The sequence below is a fragment of the Pteropus medius genome, unplaced genomic scaffold (assembly GCF_902729225.1).
Source record: "Pteropus medius unplaced genomic scaffold, Ma_sr-lr_union100, whole genome shotgun sequence".
Lineage (NCBI taxonomy): Eukaryota > Metazoa > Chordata > Mammalia > Chiroptera > Pteropodidae > Pteropus > Pteropus medius.
In genome coordinates this window covers 13,334,980-13,347,580 of record NW_024351543.1, presented here as the reverse complement: position 1 = coordinate 13,347,580, position 12,601 = coordinate 13,334,980, and the positions used below count along the sequence as shown (strand labels likewise).

General features: G+C 39.5%; 1 long non-coding RNA gene across 1 annotated transcript in view; it reads left to right on the top strand.

The window, feature by feature from the left end:
* LOC120586777 (uncharacterized) overlaps nt 1-12,601 on the top strand; it is a 79,120-nt gene that overhangs the window by 23,656 nt on the left and 42,863 nt on the right. The gene's annotated exons all lie outside the window — the stretch shown is intronic.

Below are 12,601 nucleotides of genomic sequence, written 5' to 3'. Positions count from 1 at the left end.
GCGGGTCATTTCTCAAGGTGCTCTTGCAAGAAACACAAGATAGGCCCATACAGATGCTCTAGTCTAGTGTGATATTGACAGCAGAGGACAGATGTCCTGTTCAGGGGCATCTTTGGAAGTTCATCAGGTGCCAAGAGTGACAGATAAGGACTAGGATCATTGGGAGGCCACTTGAGTCTGCAGGACCTTGGACTGTGGGTTTATGATGCTCCTTAGGAGAGAGGGGCAGCTTGGGCACCCTGGTTTGATAAGACGAAGCCCAGGGCCTGGGCTGCCTAACTAGTGACTGAAGGTGCTCAAATGGGAATGAATAGGACACCCGAGGCTATGGCTTCATGTGGAGCAGGGCTGGGGCAGAATTTCTTAGGAGGGCTTCATATTTATAGGCTTGGGGTAGAAATCATCCCAGTGAGAAGAGAGTGAATATTAAGAAACGAAAGAAATAAACATTAGCCCTAGAGAAGAGTTAACTCAGCATCGTGTCTTATTTCCTCTCTCCCTTCTTCAAATCCATCCCATCTCTACCCACTCCAGCCTCCAAATACTTAACTTGTTAGCTTGAATGGTCGAATGGTCTCTAAATTCCTTGTCTTCTTATAGACCAAGCTTGGGGTTCCAACTTCCCAAACCATTGCTGTTTATCAAAGTATTTTCCTAAGCTAAAATCACTTTCTCATAAAAAGATGTTCGGTTGTGGCTATTCAAATGAGTATTTTAAACCCAAGAAACAGAGATCCTGGCCCAAACCAGATTCTCAACAGACACCAGATTTCCTCAGGCCCCTTGGCTGAAGCCCTCGATTTGTAGTGACCCCTCTCTTCTCTCCTTGCCGAGGGCACAGGGCTCCTTGAAACCATGTGCTGGTGTAGGCCGGGGAAATCTTGAAGATATTCTTCATTTGGGCACCAACCCCTCCCAAGTTAGGAGAGGTCTGGTCTGGCTTTTGGGAGGCAGTCACCCCTGAGAGAAGTGGAGGGGGCCGGTCATTGGCCCTGCACAGAGTGGGAGACGAAGGGCACCCTTTGTTCTGCGAGCCCAGACACTGCAGTGCGCCGAACCAGACTCGGTGCCTCTCACTGGGGCGAGGAAACAGCGAGTGCCTGGGTGGTACCGGCACTGCCTGCCTCTCCCCTCAGCAGCTCCTTCCTGTTATGCAGGTAAAGGGGGGTGAAACAGACTCTCCTGGTCTAATAGGGAGCTGCCGGAGAAGGAACTGGGGGATGAATGGACACTAGTCCATGAGAGCGTGTCAGTGACTCACATTCCTTTTTCTTTCTTGGTCCTGGGAAAACTTCCCTGTATGCCTACGAGTCTCAGTTTATGGCCATAAAACATGATTCTGAACTGCAAGTAAGAGAAAGCTTAAGGACTTGTTTTGACTGCGATGTGTGAAAGGCAGAAACGTTTCTTCCCGTTCTAAGGAAACCCAGAAAGGGCCATTTATCGAGTAACTACTATGTGTCTGGAAGAATAGATTGAAGTAGATGCTGCTGGCACTGCATCCAGACACCCTTGAGTACCTTCTGCCATGTCTGTATGTCCTTTCTCTAGCTTCAGTGGGCATTTGCTTCCAAGCAGCTGGTTCCTGAGACGAGCCTTCAGTGGACTGTGCTCTGCTGTGGACGTTGCACTTACAGGTGTAGAGTTCAAAGTGCCTGCAAGTAAGTGTAGGTTTCCTTCCAGCCCCCATGGAGGCTCTTCCCTGGTAACTGGTAGATGTGGATGTATGAAGGTCCTGTTATTTTGCCTCTGGTGGGGACAAACTGAGGCATACCACATTCCAGAGCTCGCCTGGAGAGTCAGGCTGAGGCCACCCTGTAGTTCTTTTTCTGAGATGGCATCCTCACCTGGCTTCCTTTTTGTCCCTGCCTACTTCCTCCTCAGCGTCACCCCAGGAGCATTTCCTTATTAAACCACTTGTATGTGAGTCTTAGTCTTGAGTTCTATTTCTAATGAACCTGATCTAAATTATCCTGCTCTCATTTGCACTTGATGGACACCTTGTGAAGTAAATGTGATTATCCCCATTTTGTAGATGAGGAAACCGAGTCTCAAAAGGCGGTAATATGTCCAAAGCTAGTGATTCAAATTCAGTTCCATCTGATACCATGAACTCAATGCTTTGAAAAATAGTCAGCATTTTGGTAAAGCTAGCCAGTGGCCTCACAGACTTGTTTGCTTTCTCAAGGTCACATACTTAGTCCTCTGAGTTGAATCACAGGAATTAAGTATGAGGTCTCAGGCCTGGTGCAGAACTGGCCTATAACTCTATGACACTCTTGCTGACTGTCCTACTTCCTCCTTTAGCCTGTACCTCCCCACCTACTACATTTATCAGACTCTAATTCAAGAGTCTGCTTTCACATTCGGCTCCTACACAAGCCAGTAAGCTCGTTGAAGACCAGGGCCATGTGCTACTCATTGCAAAATCTCCAGAAACAGTCATGGCACTTGACACATAAGAGGTTCTTAAATGAATATGTCTTTAATTAAAAAACCCTGTCACAAGGCAGTTTCCTTCATGAAAAGTCCATTCTCGAGAAATCAATTAAGTCAAAATAAAGAGATTTTTTACATCTTTAAAAAGAAATGCTCTATCCTGAGTTAATTTCCTCCTATCTAGTACCTGCATCATGGCTCAAGACAAAGACTTCAAGCCAGTGCTCCCTCTACTGAGAATCTTTCCTCTGAGGTTTCCTCTCAAGCAGCATTAACTAATTGTGTCAAAAAGATTTTACCCTCGATACATTTTCAGATGATATACATATTTTAAAGGCTCAGTGACATCAATTCTAATTCTGGAGAATTATGAATTCCTCTTCTTAATATTCTATGCAGAAATCTTCCACCGAAATCAAACCTAATCAATATACTGGACATCAAATATTAGTAATGCATAGGATATGATTTAACCAATTCTGGGGTCAAATAATGGCATTATTATTTTTTTAATTGCACATCAATATTAGAGGCCCGTGTGTTTTTCTGCTGATACTGCTAACATATTTTCCTCACTGTGTTTTTACCAACCCTTCCAACCCAGATAATACTTCAGATGGATATTATGGCCAACTGTTTCAGGAATTTTTTTGAAAGATTTGTAGGTAGACTTCGTGATTATGTAAGCATAAAGCTAATAGGATTGGCGGGGGCGGGGGAGGGGCCCAGCTGAGAACAGGCAGGTGCCTGGACAATCTTCTCTCAGCCTGGCTCTGCTATTGCCTCCCTGGATGTGGGCTGGCGCTGTGCTGCTCTGTTATGCAACACAAGATCCCTACCTGCTGTGCCCTGTCGCTTCTTAGTTCCCAACTGTAACTGAGAAATATGGGGACTGACTCTTGGACCCCAGTAGCCTTTAAAGTCACAAATACAGAAGGAGCTTAGATCTAGAATCAGAGTTTGTAAATAGTGTTGGATTGGGGAACATTCATGGTCATAATTGGGTTGAACTAGGTGTCTGTGTTAATCCTTAAACTTTATGGCAAATAATGCTTAGGCATGTGTTAGTTATCCATTTCTGCATAAAAAACCATCTCAAAACTTAGTAGTAGAAAGTATCATTACTTTCTCATGATTATGAAAGTTTGCAATTTGGAAAGGGCACATCGAGATTGACTATCACCTGTGTTTTCTGGGGCTGGTACATCCAAGATGGCTTCTTCATTCACACGTCTGACACTTGATCAAGGATTGTTTGAATGGCTGAGTCCTGGCTGGAATGACTCTACTAGGATCATACATTTGGCCTTGGTTCTTGCTGCTGTTGGCTGCTTTACTTGGTTTTCCTTCATGTAGTTTCAAGGCCTCTCTCTCTCCATAACGCCTCTCCATGTAATCTTACCAGCAGGGTAGTGAGGATTCTTACGTGAGAGCTTAGAGCTTCCAAAAGTGCAAAAGCGGAGAATCCAGGGCTTCTGAAGGCTTACTTACGCTCAGAACAGGCACAGACTCACTTGCACTGTATTCTTGCTAATGTCAAAAGTTGGCCAAGATTTAAGAAAATGGATAATGACTATTGGAAACACAGTCCCCCCAGGTCCACTGATGTACTAGATGACCTGTTTACAGACATGGAACACAGAGAATAGACAGGGGCTGCTGGAGTTTGAGAGGTGTCCAGGACTGCCAGATAAAATACAGGATCTAGTTACATTTGAATCTCAGATAATCAATAAATAACTTTTTAATATAAATATGTCCCATGCAAGTCAGCATAGCATGCAATATTTGAGACGTACTTATATAAAAATTACATGTTTTTCAGAAATTCAAGCTTAATGGAGCATTCTGAATTTTATTTCCTAAATCTGGCAATCATGGATGAGAGTCCTGTGAACTAGACCAGGGTCCAGATCCGATAAACTGTTTATTGGTCTAGTTACAAGGTGGTTCAGGACCATTGGGCTGAGTAGGGGGCCTGAGCACTCAGGCATACCACTGTGGCTGAGACTGGGGCAATGGAGTCAGACAGACCAGAGACTGCTCTGGGAATCAATTTGTTTCATTTCTCTCTAGGTTTTCAAGAGAGGCAGATAATAGTGCTATTTCATAGGGTTGTGGCAAGGGGTGCTTGGCGCAGTGCCTGGGACTTAGTAAGCACAGGGAACAGGTTAGGTATAATCACCATCAGAGTAACAATTGCACTAATGATAATATGTGGTGGGTATTGAAGCTGGTGAAGAGAGAGTGGGGAAGAGGCGCAGAGGGAGCTTACATTCCCAGAACACGTGCCCGGCTCTGTGCCTGGTGCTTGCAGTTCTTCATCTCCCTTAATCATAATAGCCTTTGCAGGGATAATAAATCAATTTTAGAGATTAGCAAATTGACTTGGAAGAATTTATAAGTTTGAGTGTCAAAGTTAGGTCTGTCTGACTGCAGAATTTCTTTCCCATAAAGAAAGACAAGTTAATGTAGTTCATTCAGGTGAACCTCAACTCAGGGGCTTCCAGTTAGTGTCCTGTTGACAGCCTTTCCTGTTGGCTGCTGTGTTGCTTTAACTCTGAGCTTTCCCTACTCAGTCATAAGACAGGAAAGTTAACACCTGCATTGCTTCTCCCAGGGCTCTTGAAAGCATTCACTGTGGTAAAGGGTGTAAAGACATTCGTAAACTCTAAAGTACCCTTGCAGAATTTGAAATCGTTTTATAAGGCCTAGTACATTAAGTGTCAATAGAAATGAATATGTTAATCCTGTATTCTGCTAATTTGGGGCCTTGGCAGCATAGAAAATGCAGTTCTCCTGAAGGCAGTGAAGAAGGAGCTTGGTGAGGCAGGAAGCAGGAAAGAGATGAGTGTTTTGTGCTATGCTGACTTTTCCCCCCTGGAACACTCTGAAGCAAGATTCTGAGGGTATGACTAGCCCTAGGAGCCTTGCAATAGGATTTAAGGGTGAAATAGCAGAACAGGACAAGAGCATGCCTGGGTGGGGTTCTTAGCTCTCCCTCTGGCTCATCACTTTTAGGTAGTCTGGCAAACAGTCCCTTGCCTGAGGCATAGGGAGATCTAATCTAGCCATTGATGAAATGCAGATTTTGTGTTTCTTTTGTTGTCTGCTAAAGATTTGGAACTTATTTACAAGGCCACTATGGACTTTTAGACTCCCCCAGAGAGGAGCAGCTTGGATATTTGTGGAAATATTGTCATTATCTATTTTACGGGAGAGCATGATGTAAACAGTGACTGACAAAGCTTGAGAGAGCTGGATCGTGCCTCTGGCTTAGGTTTTCTCTTTTTCTAATTCACTCTAGGTCTGAATTTCTATCCTCCCAGCACACTGGACGTGCAGTGGCATTCATTATTCTTTCCAGCTCTGCCCAAATCTGCCATGTAAGGAACAAAACAGTCTGCGACCACAGACTCATTTCCTGGGCAGTAAATTATGATAACGTGACAAGAGAAGGTTCTAGTACTGACACATATTTTCCAAGTTTACCAGAGGTAGCAGCAAAGCTGGAGTGTGTGTGTGTGTGTGTGTGTGTGTGTGTGTGTGTGTGTTGTGTTTATGTGTGATGGGGGTGCAGTGAATGTGTGGGTTTCTGAAAGGCATCTTGTGAATACCACAGTAGAAGAGAGAGGCGAGAGCATTCACTGCTCAGTAATGAGATTCAGTGTGATGGGGCTGTTATTTTTAGCGTTTAAGCTATGAAAACCTCATTCTCTCCCTAGAGGCCCCCTCTCTGCCATTCTTTAGCACATCAGGTGAGAAATCAAGTGTCATCTTTAAAAAATGATAACAGATTCCAAGTTAGCATGTAAAAAATGCTGTTCTCCCCCAATTCTAAGTGTTTAGTGTGGTAAGAGTCATCTTATAAATTGGAATTTTGATTTGAGATGAGCAGGGGAGGGACAGAGAAAGAGAGGAAACTTGAGTCTTGAGTTAGATAAGGAGGACTAGCGATAAAGAATTTAGAAAAAGATGAAACTTTATCCTATTTTTTATGATTAAGCATAAATGCCCAGTGTGAGTATACATGTGTGTATGACTATATGTGTGTGTGTGTGTGTATAAATATAAATATAAAAAATATATATATACACACACTCTTGCATCTCCTATATATCTCTGTGTGTGTTTGTCTGCATGTTTCTGATGTTCTTTTGATTTAACCTATGAATATTTTTTTTTATGATCTTGGTCTAAATTCTTCTCTTTGGTCATGCTTGTATTTTATGCTCACATTTGTGCCCATCGAATTCTTTTTTAGCTGAGCTAGTAAACTGATTGCAATCTTATAGACCCACAGGCTTGTCTACTTTGACTATATAAGCTCCAGAGACAGAGATTTCTATTGTTCTATTTTTAGCCTGTTTACCACTGCATAAATTTATTCAATTAGTAAAATTCAGGAGACTTAAATGCGAAGTTGCTCATGGCTTCAAATACCAGCTATATGTGTGATCGCTTCCAAATGCCCATCTCCAGCATCAGCCTTCTCTATGAGTCCCAGATTGTAAGTCCAGTTGCCTACCTGGCAGATGCACCTGGATATGTGTACCCTCAAACTTAATACATCTCAAATTAAACTCTTAATTCAACGCATGATTACTCCTGATTTAATTCTGTTGCAGCTTTCTGCTTTTCAGTGAATTCTGTCAGTTTCTTGGGTCAAAAGTCATGAAGTAGCCTTGATTCCTGTTTTCTTCTCCTAGCCCAAGTACCCAAGCCACCAGCAAATTCTGTCAATTCTATTGTCTAAGTGTCTTCAGATTCTGACCATTTGCCATCTCCACTGCTCCCATCCTAATCATCCAAGCCACCATCTTTTGCTTTTAAATTATTGCAGTAACAATAACTGGTTCTGCCCCCTCTACAGCCTTTTCTTCAACAACAGTTCGTACGGTTCTTTACAACTCTGGCCAGATTGTGTCACTCTTAATTTCAAAACCCTCCAGTGACTTTTGAATGAAAGCCGTTGCGCACATGAAAAGCAAAGTAAAAGTTGGATTCTTACATTGGCTGCCAGGCCATGTGCACTGCCTTCTGCTCCCACCACTTCCTGCTCACCCATTAGTACTCTCCTCTTCATCCACAGTTATCTCCCTGCTCCCCAGGAATGTGCACTGTTAAAGTATAAACTGAGGCACATTAAACATTTTAAGAGTTTGAGTGAAATACCAAAGGTTGTGCAAATTGACTTTTCTCAAAATGTTGAATAATTTTGATCAAGGACTGAAATACATGTTTTTTGTTTTTATTTTTGTGTGTATTTTTAATGTCAATATCCTCTGGCCTTAAACTAGTCAATGAAGGTTCATATTAAGTAAATGCTACTGATGCACGTGTCCTAATCCTGAGATGAGTACTGAAGACACTACAGAAGATTTAACTATGAAACAGAGTTTTGCTCCTCTTCTATACATTTTCAGATATTCAATGTATCCGAGCTCAGGATGGCTGAGCAGGCAAGTGTGGGACCTGGCGATGGGTGCTGGAGACATTGTAAACATTGTAAAATGTTTGTGTTTGACCTCTTCTAGTCCTGTTCTCTCTGCCAGGTGTCTATCTGATTAAAAAAAAAAAATGAGTTTATTTGAGCAAAAATCAATTTAAATCGGACAGTATCCAATTTAGCAGATAAAAAGAAGCTCCAAGTCGCTGTACAAAATAAAAGACTTTTAGCCAGAAGGGAGCAGGAATAAGGAAGTTATACCATACAAAAGAAGTGGGTTGTTTATTGTAAGGTTGCTTTCCTTTTGGGGATGACAGGATCTGTCAGGCAGATGACCTCACTAGTGCTGATCAGGCGATTCCTAACTGACTAGTTTAAGATTTCATTTCTGGGAGAGCTGAAACTGTGTAAGCAACTCCGTTTTCGTCCTGTTGTTTGCTTTGTTTTGTTTTGCTTTTTAACAATTTCCCCATTTTGTTCAAACTGTCAGCCTGAGAGATGTGATCAAAATCTAAGGCATTGCCTCTGCTCCCAGCTACTACCCACTCAGGAATTCTCACAGGTGCTTTTTGATTTTTTTTTTGTTGTTGTTGAATCTCTGTGTGGTATTCACAGGTCACAATGTCAGGTTCTTTAAGTTAGTCATTCTCTTTGTTCCTTTTCCAACATTTCAGTCTTAGGGAGATCATTTGCTTGGTGGTTAATGGCTGCGAACAAGAATTTAAAACTTTTGAGGATAATTTGCAATGTCTGTAGTGCACTTTGGAGCCACAGTCCCCCAAACCCAAACCAATCAGAATCAAATAAGTCAAAGGAAAAACCCATTTGAAGAAATCACTTTCTTAAGCCAGTTGGCTTATTTAGTGATCTTATGTAGCTATGTAGTTTTCATACTGGAGATGAAGTTTTTGATCTGTGATCCTGGGACAGCTGTCCATCCTCAAGATGCCATCTGCTTCTGGGGAGGAACCTCCTAGTCAGTATTAATTTGAGATCTCCAGCTGGTGTGCATTTCTAAGAGTCTGGAGAAACCCTTTTAAATTGGGAGAAGTGGACTTAGGGTTCATGTCCCTGAAGTTCAACTGACACCTGGGGAGTAAAGAGGACCTAATATAGTCCCTTCTAGGGATATTCAAGGTCACTCTTTGTTCTCTGTGATTCCAACCCAGATGGGTGAGAGAAAATAAGAAACATTAGTTTGGAGAGTTGAAACCAGACATTTGAAGAAACTAGAAGAATTCAGAATCCTGTCCAGTCCGCAGGTTTATAGCAAAACCTCAGAGACAATGAGCAGGAATGGAATCTAATGTCCACAAAGTTGTGTTACAATTTTTACTGAAACGTAATTTTTTTCTCTCCAATCACCCTCACTTCTATCCAAGATAATCACAACAAGACTGATTTATTTGCAAAATAAGTCTAGTCTCATTAAACTTGGGTTGCTTATTTACATAAATGCAGCAAGAATAGTGATTGATCATATAGAGTATTTTAAATTTTACTTCCTTATTCACATGGTTAGGCTGCCAGGAACTCTGTAAGCAAGGTACCAGGCCAGGTTTTCCAAGGGGCTTTTATTTGATTCTATGCACATTCTCAAATATGACATTTCAGTCAAAGCCTTGGTAACATAACCAATGTTTCCAATTGTGTTCAAGGAGAACAGAGTCTTATTGAACTTATTGCAAATAACTATATTGCCAAGAAAATAAGAAAACTCAATAAATTTTCAAATTCTGGAGGGATCAGGTAGAGAGAAAGAATAAATGTTTAAATTCTGTTTTCAAAGGTATACTTTGCAAAATTACTGTAAGTCATACATAGCTTAAGAGAAAAGAGAAAAAAGTTTTCTTAAATTTGGATAAAATGAAACATTAAGGACCAGCAATTCAATCCTAGGTTATTAGTTCTTGTTCTTCTTAAATTCAGGTTTTCCATTCATTCTAGAAATTCTAACTCAGCTCGGTTCAATGATCTTAAAGTTATCAGAAACCTGTATGTTAGAGTTCTTGTCAGAATCCTTTTCATGAATCCTTCTGAAGATGAAGCACTTTTGCAAAAGCATCAAGGTAAAAGAGTAACTGTCTATAATGAGGAAATACTTAAAAAATGTCCATGGTTAAAGATCTGATGAGAGTTCGTTATAATGAAATTGACAAGGAAATTTGGTTATTTCTGTGACATACAACATTTTAAGACAATAACTGGAATTATGACTAATAACATTATACCTGGTTATATCAGATTTTTAGAAATTTCACACAATTTCTAGAACATATTAATAACATGCATCCAAATAATATAACCAAGGAAGGTTTATCATCACTTACTTAACAATGCTTCCCATGTAATTTAACATGCCAAATAAGCTTCATTGGGTTAACATCTCTCTTTTACAAGGTAAGAGACAAATCCTTTGAGATTTTCTAGGGACCCTCTGCGAAATATCAAAGTTAGTTTGAGGTCACACTCCATTTAAAATTTGATTTTGAGAAAATGTCAAAAAGTTTTTGAACATTTGATTTAATAGGATCACAGATAATTATGAAATAATACTTAATTATCTACTTAACCAAAGTGGCAGTAGAAGATGTTAAAGGGAAATACAGAAGGTTACATAGTTGTGGACAAAACTTAGCTCTCTTAATATTGAGAAGACTGGGTTTTCTTAAGTAATCAGTAACATTGTAAAGATGATGTGAAGCACAGTAAATTATTTTGGTAAGAAAATCTTTGCATTCCAGGTAGACTATTTAAAAAGTAAAATAAAACCTTTCACAATCTCTTGTCAAGAGCAGACCAATAGTCCAAGAAAACTTTGTCCTTATAGCAAATGAAAAAAAATTAAGATTTAGTTTTAGATTTACATAGGTACAGTATTACCATTATAGCTTTTAAAAAAACCCTTGTTATTTCTAGAAGTTTTAATTACAAATATTAATTAGAATTATTAGCCCTTAGAATCCTTAATTTCTGGTAAAAACTAAGAAGTAAGTAATTGTGGACTGTCAAATTTATAAATACATTTCATAATTTCCAGAAGTTTATTCTTTCTCATAGTAAATTTTCCACCGTAGCACGAAACATGTTAACTTATAGACCAAAATATTTTTAGTTCCTGTGGAAAAGGAAACCAAGGGTAGATAAAATTGTGTTCAGCAATTTATGTTTCAGTATTTTATCTTAATTAGAAATGATCTAGATAATCAATGAATATCCATCATTTAAGTTATCTCAGAATAACTTTAAGGTTTCAAGTTACTAAAAAGATTTTGGAACTATTTTTAAGTAGATAAGCATAATTATCACTGAATGATTCATTTATAAATGTTATCTTACTTATATCTAACTTGTTTTTATCAGTTTAGATTAGTCGTGAACATTTCATGAGATATTAAACAGCTAACCATCATGTTATCTCTCTTGTTGACAAATTCTATAACAGAGATAACATGAGCTTGTTTGACTTTTAGTAAACCTAGATAGAATAAAAGTATTATATTTAATACTAATAACTCTAAGGATATGCCTATTTTAATTAGACCAACAAACTTAAACTAGCTTTTATTTATAGAAGATTATCCCAGATCTCATGAACTTGAAAAACATTTGGGTTGGTTTCTATATTTCTGAGAGTATTCTCGATTTATATAAATGCTTGTTTGTCTTTAAGTCAATTAAGTAAAGCTCTTTACAAATTAATTTTGGCAGTATTATCCAGAAGTAGAAGTAGATCACACATCTATAACATGCATACATAGACATACATAAATATATAGACAGATATAAGTAGAGCTCTGATAGCTATAGTTTTAGTTTAGGGGAAAAGCCTTAGAAAAGTTCCTCTCAGGCTCTAAATATCATCTTTTAATTTGGCCAGCTTCTGACCCTAAAGTAACTTAAAAAAATCCTTTTAAATATCTTGTCAGGTTTCAGCTGAGACAAACAGTTCATATTCTCGACAGTATTGAGCAACCCCTTGGATGCATGAGATGAACACAAAAAGGATTCAAATGATACTGCCCTCCCAAGATGCAGAACCACTCCCAAAGATACCCAAGAGAAAGAAAGACTTAGACAATTCCCCCAAGAGCTGGCAACAGTTGGTAAGACCCTAGCTGCAAATGGAGTACAAACCACATTTCTGTCCAGCCAAAGTTTTGAAGCCTACAACCTAATGATGTCCCGGCCAAGTTCTCAAGACATAAAACAAGACAAACAAAAAGGCAATAGTTTCACCCGAGAGAAAAAGGATCGACAACCATTGGGTACCTGAAAGCAAATCCACAAGTCACAATCAAAGATTCAATTCCTACTTTTTTTTTTTTTTTTTGCCTGTCAATCTGAATTTAAAAAGGAAGAGACATAGTAAAATTTTACCTTCCTCTCTTGATCAGAGACTACGTAGAGAGACTGGAGAGCTGACTTTTGTGAGAATTCTCACACTTTCTGTTTCTGTCAGATTTCCGAGGATCTCATGCAGACTCTGGAGTGAGTAGGGTGTCCCAGTGGCCCTCATCCTAGTCACCAGAAATTGTAAGAGAGGAAAAATAATTCCCCCCCTATAGTTTATGGCAAATGCTTGGTTGAGACCCCTTTTTTTCTCTAAGACACCTTATAAATGGCTAAAAGTTAAAAGTTATCCACTCTGGTCACTGTAATTAAAGATTATCTTACCAACTTGTTCAAACTTTAGACAAATTTCATTCATTT